Source organism: Helianthus annuus, chromosome 4 (genome assembly GCF_002127325.2).
Source record: "Helianthus annuus cultivar XRQ/B chromosome 4, HanXRQr2.0-SUNRISE, whole genome shotgun sequence".
Lineage (NCBI taxonomy): Eukaryota > Viridiplantae > Streptophyta > Magnoliopsida > Asterales > Asteraceae > Helianthus > Helianthus annuus.
In genome coordinates, this window is record NC_035436.2 from 18807018 (window position 1) to 18821956 (window position 14939).

A 14939-nucleotide genomic window follows, 5' to 3' on the forward strand; every position below is an offset into this window, starting at 1 on the left:
TCATGGATGAGGTATAACAATCCTTAGCCTCCTGCTGATCACTGTCGATCTTGATTATCCCCCATGGGCTAGGGAGTTTCACACATTGATGATAGGTGGATGGGACTGCTTTCATATCATGTATCCAGGGCCTGCCAAGGATAACATTGCAACAAGATAAACAGTCAATAACACAAAATTTTTGATAATTATGTAATCCTTCCACGTAGATTGGGAGTTTGATGTCCCCCAGAGTTTTCTTCGTTTCTCCACTGAATCCTACAAGCACGGAGGATCTTGGTGTGATGTCTGATTCTGGAATACCCATTTTCTTTAGAACGTCAAGCTGGATAATGTTCACTGAGCTTCCTCCATCGATAAGGATCCTGCGGACAAAATGGTTAGAGATAAAGAGAGTGATAACCAAACTATCATGATGAGGATACTGAATGTTAATGCGATCATCCTCATCAAACGTTATCATCTTCCCCTCTGAGACACTTGATGTTCTAATAGGTCTTTCTCCATTATCCATTTTTGACTCCTTTGCATGCCTTTTGGCCGCCGAGAAGGATGTACCCCAGATGTCTGATCCTCCGGAAATAAAGTTGATCACTTGTGCATTTGCCGGAGGTGCTGGAGCCTTTTCAGGGATCCTTTCAGGATCCTGAGTCCTTTGCTTTTTTCTTCCCAACAGTTCTTTTAGGTGCCCCTTGCTTAACAGATATCCAATCTCTTTTCTTAAAGCTATGCATTCTTCGGTTAGATGCCCGAAATCCTCATGGTATGCACACCATTTTGACTTGTCTTTAGTCCCGGATGGTTTATCATTCTTCCTGGGCCACCTAGCTTTTTCACCTAGATTCTGCATTGCAAGGATTAGTTCATGATTATCAACGGAAAAACAATATTCTGAGATTGGAGGATAATCTTCATCATCCTCTTCTTGGTCAATAGCATGCACATTCTGGTTCTCATTTCTATGGTAGGATTTGAATTTGTTGTTCTTGAAGGAGGATCCTTGCTTCTCCTGTTTTGAGGATCCTACTTGTCTCTCCTGGATCCTCTTGTCATCCTCTAGCCAGATGAACCTGAGTGCCCGAGTTCTTACTTCATCTAGGTTCATGCATGGTGTCATAACAAGATCATCATAGAATAATGAATCCTTAAGCAGTCCCATTTTGAAGGCTTCAACAGCCGTAGCCATATCCAAGTTGGGAATGTCCAAGGATTCTTTACTAAATTTAGTTATATAATCCCTTAATGACTCATTATGACCTTGAGTTACCCTATATAAATCACTGGTTAATCTTTCAAATTTTCTACTACAAGAGAATTGGTTATTGAATAAATTAACTAAATTAGCAAATGAAGTAATAGAGTAAGGGGAAAGACTTAGCAGCCACTTAAGAGCTGATCCAGTAAGAGTGGATCCAAATCCTTTACATAGGCATGCTTCCTTCAACTTTTCTGGGATAGGATTGATCTCCATCCTCTCCCTGTATTGTGCTACGTGTTCCTCTGGATCCGTTGTACCATCATACAGCTTCATAGTAGGGATATGGAACCTTTTGGGTACCTCTGCATCACAAATTGGTGGTGCAAAGCGAGATACCTTATGGCTTCCATCTGCAATCTCTGGGATAGGCTTGACTACCCCTGGGACACTTGAGATCATATCTTTTAGCTTCTGCAACTCCCTGGCCATAGCATGATTGATACCTGTATCCTGCATGAATCCATGGTTAGTGGTAAGATAATTATTTAAAGTGTTACCTCCCATTGGGTTCAAGTTAGTGAATCCATATTGCTGGGATTCTGGAATAACGGATGGACCAGTGGAAGCAATGGTCTGCATTGGAATGAAGTCCCCTTGATGGACATCTAGACTTCCTGTTTGCAAACTTTTTAGGGATCCTGGCATCTGGAAGGATCCTGGTATCTGGAAGGATCCTGGAGCGAAGGAGGATCCTTGACCCTAGGATGATCCTGGAACAAAGTAGGATCCTTGACCCTGGGATGATCCTGGAACAAAGTAGGATCCTTGAAACTGCTGTGTTCCCGGATAGGCTCCCGAATTCATGAAGGATCCCATATGCTGGGGATAGGATCATGCCGGCTGAAAGTGTGAGCCTGATGCCTGAGTCATTGCTGTTGATCCGAGGTGCAATCCTCTTGATTCTCCCATAATTTGCACGTCTGGAATTTCCGATGGCTGAGAAGTGATCATTGGAGTATCAAAGTTCAAGGATTTGGGCATCAGTGGGGAATGATCCTCTGCCGTTCTCTTTTGTCTTTTGAGATCTCCAATTTCCCTGAGGATCCTATCATTAGTTTCATCCTGCCGCTGCATGTGATCCTTCATCTGCAAAATCAAAGTAAATACATCACTAGTATTGGGAACATAAGAATTCATAGCAGAAGAAGATGGTGGTTTAGAGTTAGTAGGAGTTTGTCTCTTCTCAGCATTCTTCTGGGATCCTGCCGGTGGAGGAGGCAGAGTGTTCTGAGACGAGGTGACTGCAGACATCGCCGTGGACATGTTTTTCAATGATGAAGCCATGTAATTCTTTGAAATGATTTCGAACAGAAAGTTTTCTTATGAATGAAGCACCAATTGCCCCACGGTGGGCGCCAAACTGTTTTGGTCAAAAATCACACAAGGATAATGCAACCAAACTTTATGTAAATGGGGTATGATGCTTGGTTTTGTAGAAAAAGTAAAGGATCACTTCAATGAGAAATATGCAAAGACACAATGATTTATACGAGGAAAAAGCCCTTGATCAATGTATGATCTCCGGCATAAAAAACCTCGGGTGATGGCAACTACCGATCACCAAACTTCAATATAAGAAAAATAGTTACAACTTTGGATGATAATGAGCTGAGTACAAGGATCACTATAGTTTCGAGTGTCTAAGCGTGTGAGAATTGTGTTGTCCGTTCTTCCGAATGAGGAAGAGTGTTATATATACAAGTGTAGGTGACCTATTTTAGGTAAAAAGACTAATAATCAGCTCATTACCCCTTTAGAAATAAAAGTAAATCTAGCCTAAATTATCGCCCTTAAATCATGCCAAGTTTCCATATCCTTCACAACGTCCATCTCCGATTAAGCACATGCCATAGTTGTGAAGACGTGTCCTTTAATTGTGATGCTAAGAGCGGATCCGGCTAGTCATTCCTGCAAAACAACATTAAATTCAACGAAAGCAACTGTTAGCATGAGGATCCTATGATGGTCCGTGATCCTGATCCTGGAAGTCTGCTGAGGATCACTATCTGCCAAAGAAACAAGGATCACTGGTTAGGATCACATGTGAGGATCATGTATTGTAAAAAATCCAGCCCTAACAGGACGAGCCCAAAGGATCACTGGGGACAAGCCCGAAGGATAACTGGGGACAAGCCCGAAGGATAACTGGGGACAAGCCCAAGGATCGTATGTAAACTGGAGTATGGCCCTCACTGGCGACTATCCAAACTTAGTGACATGAAAATGCCAAAACCTTAGCTAACGTTAAAACGTTAGAAACCTTAGGAACAGATGTATGGTACGTCTACCATTATACGTAGGATACTGGGTATAGCCAGTACGATGAGGTTATCAGCCCCTAAAGCGAGTACTGGTCCCAAAGACGTGAACTATACCAGGATCAGCGTGCGCTACAGGCGAAAACTGGGGACAAGCCCAAGGATAACTGGGGACAAGCCCAAGGATCTGAGTTGCTTCTGAAGATTGTTGACATTATGCTAAGGATACCTGGACTTATCAGAACTCAAAATTTCGTGAGAGAAGGATGAAGGATACATGATCCTTATCCTAAAATAAGAAGATATGTAAATAAGAGTTCAAGCTTAGGACATTACCAGACTAAGGATCATTGATGCTTCAGGGATCCTTGAAGGATACTTCCAATGTAAGGATCACTCATGCCAGAAGGATCCTGCTTACATGAAATATTTTTTCAAGTGGACAGCATTCCAGGCTCTTGGTAACAGATTACCTTCCATGGTAAGCAATCTATATGCCCCCTTTCCTGCTTCGTCTTCGATCAAATAAGGGCCTTCCCATTTTGGTGCCAGTTTCCCATCAGCAGGATTGGTGGTATTTTGGAATGCTCTTCTCAATACCATATCCCCAACTTGGAATTTCCTTATCCTGACATTTTTGTTGTAAGCACCAGCCATTCTTTGTTGGTAGCTAACCATCCTTATCCTAGCCAGATCCCTGATTTCTTAAATAGTATCCAAGTCTTGAGCCAGGTTTGCATGATTCTCCTCAGGATCACGGGTACTTGTTCTAGCAGTTGGAATCACCATTTCTTTTGGGATCACTGATTCTGCCCCAAATACCAAAGAGAAGGGTGTTTGACCAGTAGCATTCTTGGGAGTTGTCCTATCAGCCCAAAGCACATAAGGCAATTCCTCTACCCATTTCCCTTTCTTGGATCCAAGTTTCTTCTTCAGATTGTTGATGATGATCTTGTTGGATGATTCTGCTTGACCATTAGCTTGTGGGTGGACTGGTGTTGATGTTATCATCTTAATCCCCCAACTGTCACAAAAGTTTGTAGTTCTGCTCCCAATAAATTGGGAACCATTATCACATACAATTTCAGAAGGAATGCCAAATCTAGTTATAATGTTTCTCTTAATAAAGGATATAACTTCCTTCTCTCTGACTTGGGCAAAAGCTTCAGCCTCTATCCACTTGGAGAAGTAGTCAGTCATAGCAAGCATGAATACTTTTCCACCAGGTGCCTTAGGGAGCTTGCCAACTATATCCATCCCCCATCTCATGAATGGCCAAGAGGATGGTATAGGATGTAGAAATTCAGCCGGCTGATGAAGGATATTGCTGTGTCTTTGACAAGGATCACACTTCTTAGCATACTCCACAGCATCCCTTTTCATAGTTGGCCAGTAGTATCCTGTCCTTAAGATCCTTGAGAACAATGCCCTGCCCCCAGTGTGGTTTCCACAATCTCCTTCATGGAAGTCTTTTAACACTTCTTGAACTTCAGGATCCTCGATACATCTTAAATATGGTCCTGCAAGAGATCGCTTATATAGCACATTATTTAAGATTGTGAATTGAGATACCTTAATCCTGAAAGCCCTAGGATTTTCTCCCATAGGAATTTCCCCGTGTTGTAAGTATCTTATGATTGGTGAGATCCATGATCCTGAATAAGATTGAGTATCCTCACTAGGGATCATTGCAGTATCCTCTTCTATTTCCATGGCCACCTGATTTTCAATAGCAGGAGCCAGGATATGGATGATGGGGATACTTATATCCTCTGGGATCTTCAAAGATGATCCTAGGTTGGCCAATGCATCAGCTTCTGTATTTTCCTCCCTTGGTACCTGTGTTAAACTGAAAGAAACAAAGGAGAGTGACAATTCTTTGACTATCTCTAAATATTTGGTTAGTTTTTCACCTTTAACAGCATAGGATCCATTAAAGTGATTAGTGATTAACAATGAGTCCACGTATACCTCAAGATACCTGATCCCCATATGTTTAGCAATTTGCAAACCAGCGATTAAGGCTTCATATTCAGCCTCATTATTAGTGGCTTGGAATTCACAAGCTATGGAATGGGGTATTATGTCCCCCTGTGGCGATTTTAGTAGTATACCAAGTCCCGTGCCTTTAACATTTGAGGATCCGTCAGTATGTAGTATCCAAGGATCCTTAGTTTCATCCAGCTGCTGGACTTCCAATTCGGCTTCCTTTTGTAAATCACTACTGAAATCAGCCACAAAGTCTGCTAATGCTTGGGATTTGATGGCTGTTCTGGGCTCATATCTTATATCATGGGCACTGTTAGGGCTGGATTTTTATGACCTATGATCCTTACATGTGATCCTAACAAGTGATCCTTGTTTCTTTGGCAGATAGTGATCCTCAGAGGAGCTCCAGGATCAGGATCACGGATCATCCTAAGGATCCTCATACTAACAACTGTTCTCTTTGGATTTAATGTTATCTTGCAGGAATTACGAGTTGGATCTGGTCTTAGCAACGTAAACAAGGAATCTGTCACACTAATCTCGCACACGCATAATCAAAGATGGACGTTGTGGACAATATGGAAACTCAGCACAATTTAAGGGCGATAATTTAGGCTAAATTTACTTCTATTCTTGAAGGGGTAACGAGCTAATAGTTAGGTTATTTACCTAAAATATGACCACACTCACTTGTATAAGTAGCACTCTTCAACATTCGGAAGACACAACACACATTTCTCACACGCTTTAGCATACGATACTATAGTGATCCTTGTACCTAGCTCGTTACCATCCAAAGTTGTAACCATTATTTGTTATATTGAAGTTTGGTGATCGGTAGTTTCCATCACCCGAGGTTTTTTATGCCGGAGATCATTCATTGATCAAGGGCTTTTTCCTCGTATAAATCCTTGTGTCACTTGTGCATTTTACATTTGTGTGATCCTTCACTTTGTTCATCATACCAAGCATCATTCCCCGTTTACATAAAGTTTGATTGCATTATCTTTAAGTGATTTTTGACCAAAACAGTTTGGCGCCCGGTGCTTCATTCATAAGAAAATTCTTCTGTTGGTGATCATTTCAAAGTATTGCATGGCTTCATCATTGAAGAATACCTCCACAGCGATGTCTGCAGTCAACTCATCTCAGAGCACTCTACCTATGCCTCCACCACCAGCGGGATCTCAGAAAAATGCTGAGAAGAGACCAACTCCTATCTCCTCTAAACCATCATCTTCGGCTCTAACTTCTTCTATTCCCAGTACTAATGATATATTTACTTTGATTTTGCAGATGAGGGGTCGTATGCAGCAGCAGGATGAAACTAATGACAGGATCCTCAAGGAAATCGGAGATCTCAAAAGGCAAAAGAAAACGGCAGAGGATCATTCCCCACTAATGCCCAAATCTTTGAATTTTGATACTCCGATGATTACTTCTCAGCCGTCAGAGGTCCCAGACGTTCAACACATATGTGGATCAAGAGGAGTGCATTTCGGCCCAGCAGTAGTGACTCAGGCATCAGGATCATATTTCCAACCGGCAGGATCCTATACTCAGCATATGGGATCCTTCATGAACTCAGGATCCTCCTTCGTTCCAGGATTATCCCAGGTTCAAGGATCCTCCTTCGTTCCAGGATCATCTCAGGTTCAAGGATCCTCCTTCGTTCCAGGATCATCCCATGTTCAGGGATCCCTTCAGATACCAGGATCCTTGAAGAATTTGCAAACAGGAAGTCCAGATGTCCATCAAGGAGATTTTATTCCGATGCAGACCATTGCTTCCACTGGTCCCTCCATCATCCTAGAATCCCAGCAATATGGATTCACATCCAATGTTCCTAACTTGAACCCAATGGGAGGTAACACTTTTAATAATTCTCTTACCACTAACCATGGATTCATGCAGGATACAGGTATCAACCATGCTATGGCCAGAGAACTGCAAAAACTGAAGGATATGATATCAAGTGTTCCAGGGGTAGTCAAACCAATCCCGGAGATTGCAGACGGAAGCCATAAGGTATCTTGTTTTGCACCACCAATTTGTGATGCTGAGATACCCAAAAGATTCCATATCCCTACTATGAAGCTGTATGATGGTACAACGGATCCTGAGGAACACATAGCACAATACAGGGAGAGGATGGAGATCAATCCAATTCTAGAAAGATTAAAGGAAGCATGCCTGTGCAAGGGATTTGGATCCACTCTCACTGGATCAGCTCTTAAGTGGCTGCTAAGTCTTCCCCCTTACTCTATTACTTCGTTTGCTAATTTAGTTAACTTATTCAATAATCAATTTTCTTGTAGCAGGAAATTTGAACGATTGACTAGCGATTTATATAGGATAACTCAGGGTCATAATGAATCATTAAGGGATTATATAACCAAATTTAGTAAAGAATCCTTGGATATTCCTAACTTGGATGTGGCCACAGCTGTTGAGGCCTTCAAGATGGGATTGCTTAAGGATTCATTGTTCTATGATGATCTTGTTATGACACCATGCAGGAACCTAGACGAAGTAAGAACTCGGGCACTCAGGTTCATCCGGCTAGAGGATGATAAGAGGATCCAGGAGAGACAAGTAGGATCCTCAAAACAAGAAAAGCAAGGATCCTCTTTCAAAAGCAACAAATTCAAATCCTATAACAGAACTGACAATCAGAATGTGCATGCTGTAGACCAAGAAGAGGATGATGAAGATTATCCTCCGATTTCTGAATACTGTTTTTCGGTTGATAACCATGAACTAATCCTTGCAATGCAGAATCTAGGAGAAAAGGCCAGATGGCCCAGAAAAAATGACAAACCAGCCGGAACTAAAGACAAATCAAAGTGGTGTGCATACCACGAGGATTTCGGGCATTTAACTGAAGAATGCATCGCATTGAGAAAGGAAATTGGATATCTGCTAAGCAAGGGACATTTAAAAGAGCTGTTGGGAAGAAAAAAGCAAAGGACTCAGGATCCTGAAAGGATCCCTGAAAAAGCTCCAGCCCCTCCGGCAAATGCACAAGTGATCAACTTCATTTCTGGAGGATCAGACATCTGTGGTGTTTTGGTCAAAAATCACACAAGGATAATGCAACCAAACTTTATGTAAACGGGGAATGATGCTTGGTATGATGAACAAAGTGAAAGATCACTTAAATGTAAAATGCACAAGTGACACAAGGATTTATACGAGGAAAAAGCCCTTGATCAATGAATGATCTCTGGCATAAAAAACCTCGGGTGATGGAAACTACCAATCACCAAACTTCAATATATCAAATAAAGGTTACAACTTCGGATGGTAACGAGCTAAGTACAAGGATCACTATAGTATCGTGTGTCAAAGCGTGTGGGAAGTGTGTTGTGTCTTCAGAATGTGGAAGAGAGCTATTTATACAAGTGTGAGTGGCCCTATTTTAGGTAAATAGACTAACTATTAGCTCGTTACCCCTTTAGGAATAAAAGTAAATCTAGCCTAATTTATCGCCCTTAAATTATGCTGAGTTTCCATATCGTCCACAACGTTCATCTCTGATTAAGCATATGCCAAAGTTGTAAAGACGAGTCCCTTGTTTACGTTGCTAAGAGCGGATCCTGCCAGACATTCCTGCAAGATAACATTAAATCCAATGAAAACAACTGTTAGTATGAGGATCCCTGTGATGGTCCGTGATCCTGGAACTCTTCTGAGGATCACTATCTGCCAAAGAAATAAGGATCACTGGTTAGGATCATATGTAAGGATCATAAGTCATAAAAATCCAGCCCTAACAATTGCCCCCAAAATCTAAGGAGTAATATTTGTAAACAAACGAGTTGTATTTTGTTGATCCTATCCGCAACGAAGTAACGGATAACTAGCCGTTGGAGACGGACTAGTCGTTGCAAACCTTACGTCACAGAAGTGACAGCCCTGCAAATCATCATTATAAATAGGAGTTAGAGATAGGATCAATTTGCATTTAAATTCAAGAGAGACTCCCTTTATATTCTCGTCCGAAGATCAATCAGGTATCTCTTTTCTTCTTTCTTCCTTCTCTTACTCTGTTTTTCTATCTCTTTCCATTATTCTTGCAAAGATGTTGCTCCGGAACTCTCCGCATAAGGATCCTGAGAAGAATAGTCCCTTGAAGGGTCAAGGGATCATCAAGGATTCTCCCGCCGAGAGGTGCTGTTTTACCGATGCTCACATCGACAGAATCCGTCACTGTTTTCCGGCGAACGCCATCTTCAAGTCTTTTACTTCCACTGCTCTAAGTGACTTCATCTCTGATACTTGGGTAGCCTTTCCTGTTACTCCGTTCTTGATAGGATATTCATATCCTTTCCCTCAATTCACCTGTTTTGGTCAAAAATCACACAAGGATAATGCAACCAAACTTTATGTAAACGGGGTATGATGCTTGGTTGATTGAAAAAGTAAAGGATCACTTCAGTATGAAATATGCAAAGACACAATGATTTATACGAGGAAAAAGCCCTTGATTAATGTATGATCTCCGGCATAAAAAACCTCGGGTGATGGCAACTACCGATCACCAAACTTCAATATAAGAAAAATGGTTACAACTTCGGATGATAATGAGCTGAGTACAAGGATCACTATAGTTTCGAGTGTCTAAGCGTGTGAGAATTGTGTTGTCCCCTTCCGAATGGGGAAGAGTGTTATATATACAAGTGTAGGTGACCTATTTTTGGTAAAAAGACTAATAATCAGCTCATTACCCCTTTAGAAATAAAAGTAAATCTAGCCTAAATTGTCGCCCTTAAATCATGCCAAGTTTCCATATCCTTTGCAACGTCCATCTCCGATTAAGCACATGCTATAATTGTAAAGACGCGTCCTTTGATCGTGATGCTAAGAGCGGATCCTGCTAGACATTCCTGCAAAATGACATTAAGTTCAACGAAAGCAACTGTTAGCATGAGGACCCTATGATGGTCCGTGATCCTGATCCTGAAACTCTGCTGAGGATCACTATCTGCCAAAGAAATAAGGATCACTTTGTTAGGATCACATGTAAGGATCATGTATTATAAAAATCCAGCCCTAACAATTGCCCCCAAAATATAAGGAGTTTATTGTAAATTAACGAGTTATATTTTGCTTTGATCTTATCTGCAACGGGCGACTCGTATAACTAGCCGTTAATCTCGAACTAGCCGTTGCAACCCTTACGTCATAGATGTGACAATCCTGCAGATCATCATTATAAATAGGAGATATAGTTAGGATCAATTTGCATTTAAATTTAAGAGCTACTCCCTTTATAATCTCGTCCGAAAGATCGATCAGGTATTCTTCTTCTTTTCTTTCCTTCTCTTACTCTGTTTTCCTTTCTCTTTCTATTCTTCCGCGAATATGTTGCTCCGGAACTCTCCTCGCAAGGATCACCAGAGGAACAGCCCCTTGAAAGGTCAAGGGATTATTAAAGACTCTCCTACCGAGAGATGCTGCTTCACCGATGCTCATGTTGATAGGATCCGTCACTGTTTTCCGACGGATGCTATCTTCAAGTCATTCACTTCTACCGCTTTAAGCGATTTTGTTTCCGACACCTGGGTGGCCTTTCCTGCAACTCCGTTTACCATAGGATATTCGTATCCTTTTCCAGCCTTCACCCAATCCTTCTTTTCCCTGACCGGCATGTCTTATATCCAAGCCATGCCGATGATCTGGAGGGTTCTGTATACCCTTGAGAGGATCATCGAGCAGGAGGGGATTGACTTAGGGATGTCGGAGCTGGCTGAGCTATATGATCTTACCACGTTTGGTTCCTGTCGGTACTTGTTGAAACGGAAAGCTGGGGAGGATCACCCTGTTCTTAAGGTCACCAAGAATGATATAAATTGGAAGCGACGATTCTTCTTTGTGAGGAGGGATACCATCCCTAATGGGAAGGATCTGCCCAAGGAGTGGGCTACTCATGGTAGGATAGAGGATCCTGGAAGGATCACCATCAGACTTGTTTCTTATGATGAAGATCACTAATGTTTCCTTTTTCTTTTGTGTTTTTTCAGCTATATCCGTTGCTCATCTCAAGTTAACCCCTGCTGCAAGAGAGAGAGTTTTAGCTTTCAAAAAGCTTGATCCTGAGACCAGAAGTTTTCAAGTCACCATCCAAGATTCTCAAGAAGTATCCTCCGCATCTGCCACAATGTCAAGTAAGTATCCTTACCAAAAAGTAAGTTCTATGCAAGACTGTTAAATTAGTTAGGAAACTTATCTTGTTTTGATTGTGTAGGCGCTGGGAAATCTGCTAAGTCTGCCAAGTCTGCCTCCAAGTTCGGGATTGATGAACTTGCCAATGTCAAGTCTTCAAGAAAGAAGACTTCTGTTGCCAGTCCCTCTGCTTCGGCCCCTAAAGCACCTGCTAAGACCGCATAGACAATGGACACCCTTTGCCAACCCATGTGGACGGGCCACGTTTTGCTGGTAGAAATGTGGGTTGGCAATTTTGACAACTTTTTGAAAGGGTTAAGATCCTTTTGTTAATAATATAACTTTAATCTTTCTGGCTTATCTCGTGTTGTTATCCTTTATTTATCCTCTTTATTTTCCAGTTGTTTTAGAAATATATTTGTTAGAGTAACAACAGTTGAGCAAACCATGTCTAATAAATTTAGGATATGATCCTAGATCAAATATCCCGACACTGAAAATTTTTGAAGCAATCAATTTCAAGGATCATAGGTTTAGTTGTCAAAGTGTAAGGGTTGTTTAGTATAATCAAAATAGTCAAGGATCATACCTGAGGATCCAAGTTAGGATCCTAACCTTTAATCAAGATAACTGTTAGGGCTGGATTTTTTACAATACATGATCCTCACATGTGATCCTAACCAGTGATCCTTGTTTCTTTGGCAGATAGTGATCCTCAGCAGACTTCCAGGATCAGGTTCACGGACCATCATAGGATCCTCATGCTAACAGTTGCTTTCGTTGAATTTAATGTTGTTTTGCAGGAATGACTAGCAGGATCCGCTCTTAGCATCACAATTAAAGGACACGTCTTCACAACTATGGCATGTGCTTAATCGGAGATGGACGTTGTGAAGGATATGGAAACTTGGCATGATTTAAGGGCGATAATTTAGGCTAGATTTACTTTTATTTCTAAAGGGGTAATGAGCTGATTATTAGTCTTTTTACCTAAAATAGGTTACCTACACTTGTATATATAACACTCTTCCTCATTCGGAAGAACAGACAACACAATTCTCACACGCTTAGACACTCGAAACTATAGTGATCCTTGTACTCAGCTCATTATCATCCAAAGTTGTAACTATTTTTCTTATATTGAAGTTTGGTGATCGGTAGTTGCCATCACCCGAGGTTTTTTATGCCGGAGATCATACATTGATCAAGGGCTTTTTCCTCGTATAAATCATTGTGTCTTTGCATATTTCTCATTGAAGTGATCCTTTACTTTTTCTACAAAACCAAGCATCATACCCTATTTACATAAAGTTTGGTTGCATTATCCTTGTGTGATTTTTGACCAAAACAGTTTGGCGCCCACCGTGGGGCAATTGGTGCTTCATTCATAAGAAAACTTTCTGTTCGAAATCATTTCAAAGAACTACATGGCTTCATCATTGAAAAACATGTCCACGGCGATGTCTGCAGTCACCTCGTCTCAGAACACTCTGCCTCCTCCACCGGCAGGATCCCAGAAGAATGCTGAGAAGAGACAAACTCCTACTAACTCTAAACCACCATCTTCTTCTGCTATGAATTCTTATATTCCCAGTACTAGTGATGTATTTACTTTGATTTTGCAGATGAAGGATCGCATGCAGCGGCATGATGAAACTAATGATAGGATCCTCAGGGAAATTGGAGATCTCAAAAGACAAAAGAGAACGGCAGAGGATCATTCCCCACTGATGCCCAAATCCTTGAACTTTGATACTCCAATGATCACTTCTCAGCCATCGGAAATTCCAGACGTGCAAATTATGGGAGAATCAAGAGGATTGCACCTCGGATCAACAGCAATGACTCAGGCATCAGGCTCACACTTTCAGCCGGCAGGATCCTATCCCCAGCATATGGGATCCTTCATGAATTCGGGAGCCTATCCGGGAACACAGCAGTTTCAAGGATCCTACTTTGTTCCAGGATCATCCCAGGGTCAAGGATCCTACTTTGTTCCAGGATCATCCCAGGGTCAAGGATCCTCCTTCGCTCCAGGATCCTTCCAAATACCAGGATCCTTCCAGATGCCAGGATCCCTAAAAAGTTTGCAAACAGGAAGTCTAGATGTCCATCAAGGGGACTTCATTCCAATGCAGACCATTGCTTCCACTGGCCCATCCGTTATTCCAGAATCCCAGCAATATGGATTCACTAACTTGAACCCAATGGGAGGTAACACTTTAAATAATTATCTTACCACTAACCATGGATTCATGCAGGATACAGGTATCAATCATGCTATGGCCAGGGAGTTGCAGAAGCTAAAAGATATGATCTCAAGTGTCCCAGGGGTAGTCAAGCCTATCCCAGAGATTGCAGATGGAAGCCATAAGGTATCTCGCTTTGCACCACGAATTTGTGATGCAGGGGTACCCAAAAGGTTCCATATCCCTACTATGAAGCTGTATGATGGTACAACGGATCCAGAGGAACACGTAGCACAATACAGGGAGAGGATGGAGATCAATCCTATCCCAGAAAAGTTGAAGGAAGCATGCCTATGTAAAGGATTTGGATCCACTCTTACTGGATCAGCTCTTAAGTGGCTGCTAAGTCTTCCCCCTTACTCTATTACTTCATTTGCTAATTTAGTTAATTTATTCAATAACCAATTCTCTTGTAGTAGAAAATTTGAAAGATTAACCAGTGATTTATATAGGGTAACTCAAGGTCATAATGAGTCATTAAGGGATTATATAACTAAATTTAGTAAAGAATCCTTGGACATTCCCAACTTGGATATGGCTACGGCTGTTGAAGCCTTCAAAATGGGACTACTTAAGGATTCATTATTCTATGATGATCTTGTTATGACACCATGCAGGAACCTAGATGAAGTAAGAACTCGGGCACTCAGGTTCATCCGGCTAGAGGATGACAAGAGGATCCAGGAGAGACAAGTAGGATCCTCAAAACAGGAGAAGCAAGGATCCTCCTTCAAGAACAACAAATTCAAATCCTACCATAAAAATGAGAACCAGAATGTGCATGCTATTGACCAAGAAGAGGATGATGAAGATTATCCTCCAATCTCAGAATATTGTTTTTCCGTTGATAATCATGAACTAATCCTTGCAATGCAGAATCTAGGTGAAAAAGCTAGGTGGCCCAGGAAGAATGATAAACCATCCGGGACTAAAGACAAGTCAAAATGGTGTGCATACCATGAGGATTTCGGGCATCTAACCGAAGAATGCATAGCTTTAAGAAAAGAGATTGGATAT